At 47.9% G+C, this 2,500-nt stretch overlaps 1 protein-coding gene across 1 annotated transcript in view; it reads left to right on the forward strand.

Annotated features, from left to right (window-relative positions):
* aplp2 (amyloid beta (A4) precursor-like protein 2) overlaps positions 1-2,500 on the forward strand; it is a 56,153-nt gene that overhangs the window by 33,960 nt on the left and 19,693 nt on the right. The gene's annotated exons all lie outside the window — the stretch shown is intronic.

Below are 2,500 nucleotides of genomic sequence, written 5' to 3' on the forward strand. Positions count from 1 at the left end.
CTCTCCTCCTCCCCTTCCTACCCTCCTCCTCCTCCTCTTCCTCCTCCCTTCCTACCCTCCTCCTCCTCCTCCTCTTCCTCCTCCCTTCCTACCCTCCCCCTCCTCCTCCTCTTCCTCCTCCTCCTCTCCTTCCTCCTCTCCTCCTCCTCCTCCTCCTCCCTTCCTACCCTCTCATTTTCCCAAACACTGACTTCTCACCAGTCCTCTGGCTGAGTGCAGCGGTCCGCTCCGCCCCAGGCTGGGCTGTGGTGAACTCTAAATGAGAGGTTAGACGCTCCAGCCCTCCTCTTTGTTCAGCCTCTAGACCTCTATGATGAGTCCTCCCCTCCTCCCCTCAGATCTCAGCCTAGTCCTTATCATGCCCTCTTCCTCTCTCTCTCTCTCTCTCTCTCTCTCTCTCTCTCTCTCTCTCTCTTTCTCTCTGTCTCTCTCTCTCTCTGTCTCTCTCTCTCTCTCTGTCTCTCTCTCTGTGTCTCTCTCTGTGTCTCTGTCTCTCTCTCTGTCTCTCTGTCTCTCTCTCTCTCTCTCTCTGTGTCTCTGTCTGTCTCTCTGTCTCTCTCTCTGTCTCTCTCTCTGTGTCTCTCTCTCTCTCTGTCTCTCTCTCTGTGTCTCTCTCTCTCTCTCTCTCTCTGTCTCTCTCTCTGTCTCTCTCTCTCTCTCTCTGTGTCTCTGTCTCTCTCTCTCCTCTCTCTCTCTCTCTCTCTCTCTCTCTGTGTCTCTGTCTCTCTGTCTCTCTCTCTCTCCCTTTCCCCTATCGGTCTGTGGTAACGATCCATCTGTGTTTGATGACAGTGTTCACATCTGACTCTTTACTCCTGCCAAATCAGCTGTTCCGTTTAACCTCTCAGATGACCTCTACAGCGTATGTTTAACACTGCAGTATGGGATGCAAACAATCGATACGAACAATCGATTTTTTTTCACAAGACACCGTTGTCTTTTATTCTACACACTGCCCTGAATTACATCATGTGTATGAATAATACATTTGTGAAGTGAATTACGCAAAGTAAAGGGTTATTCCCTTCGAAGAAAACAGTCTAGACTGTCTGATCTACACTAGCACCCCTGCAGGAAACCCTGTTTCTCTACCTGACAGTTTGGTAGAAGCCAGGAGATCGTAGGTTTAGGGTTAGAGTAGTCAGCTGCATGGCCAGGTGTTAAAGTGTCAGACCAGGGCTCCCACGGGTCCTTGAAATCCTTGAAAGTTTGTGAATTTGAGGAAAAAGAAATCGAGGTCTTAAAATGTTTTGAAAATAGACATGGGTCATTGAAGGTGCTTGAATTCCCCTCTCTCTCTCTCCCTCTCTCTAAATATATATCTCGAAAATATAATATTAAAAAAATGTTTACTTAGCTCGTCAACTAGTTCTGTCTCAAACTATGCTGTGTAGTGCCCCGCGGTGGGTGTAGCGGTCTAAGCACTGGCCACTAGTGCAAGCTGCCCACCGGGGGACTGGGATCGTATCCCAGCTCGCCAGATCCGGATATGGCTGGGGCACACACGGGGAGCGGCATATTGGGCGGCCGCTCCCGAGGGCGGTATAGGAGTATTTCCGGACAAGGATCCGTCGCGCAACAGCGCCCCCGGGGTGCCGGAATAACAGGTGCTGGGCTCGAGGAGCCAGTCAGCTAGTCTGCCTGGCGGCCTCTTCTGGGACTGCCGGCCACGGGGTCGTGCGGCGGATCCTTCGCAATAGGCAGGGGATTAATTGGATGCTAGGTTGGGTTCAATTGGCTACCAAATTGGGTGAAAAAGGGATAAAAATCGGAAAAAAAAATAAATAAAACAAAATAAACTATGCCGTGTTGGGTCCTTGAATTTGAGGGAATTGAGTCTTGAAAGTCCTTGAAAGTCCTTGAAAGGTGCTTGAATTTGATGTTTCAGAGGTGTGGGAACCCTGGTCAGATGTCCTTCCTGTAATATTACATTTTTTACATTTACATTTTTGGCATTTAGCAGACGTCTTATTCCAAAGCGACTTACAATCAATACATTTGACTTAGCAAGTGAATCATCAGTCCACCAGTCGTAGCAGGAAGAGTAATCTAGCTCAGGCCCGGGGCCATTGATAGAAGGAAAGCCTTCTTCATATCACCTTCTTCTAAACCTAGACTTTATTTGAATTTTTATATATAGACACTGGAGAAACAGAGAAACAGTACAGGGGGGGCAATATAAGTTTTTAGGGGACACAGTAGAGGGGGGAAAGCGGGTGTCGTCAGGAGACACAGTGCTGGGGGGTAGTAGATGTCTCAGGAGGAGCAGTTAAGGTGTAACCTGAAGAGATGGGTCTTCAGTCTACGACGGAAGATGGGTAGTGACTCTGCAGTTTTGACAGCCGTAATATCTCTGTAAAGAAATGACAAGGACCAGGAAACTATGAGTGATTAGAATGATGCCCTATTTAATCTAATCTATCTATCTATCTATTTCCACTTTTACTCAACTGCTATTCCTTTTTTTAGTCCCAATTAATTAACGGTAAGGTTTCCAGCC

This window comes from Nansenia antarctica (assembly GCF_963989245.1).
Source record: "Nansenia antarctica genome assembly, chromosome: 17".
In the NCBI taxonomy this organism is placed as follows: domain Eukaryota; kingdom Metazoa; phylum Chordata; class Actinopteri; order Argentiniformes; family Microstomatidae; genus Nansenia; species Nansenia antarctica.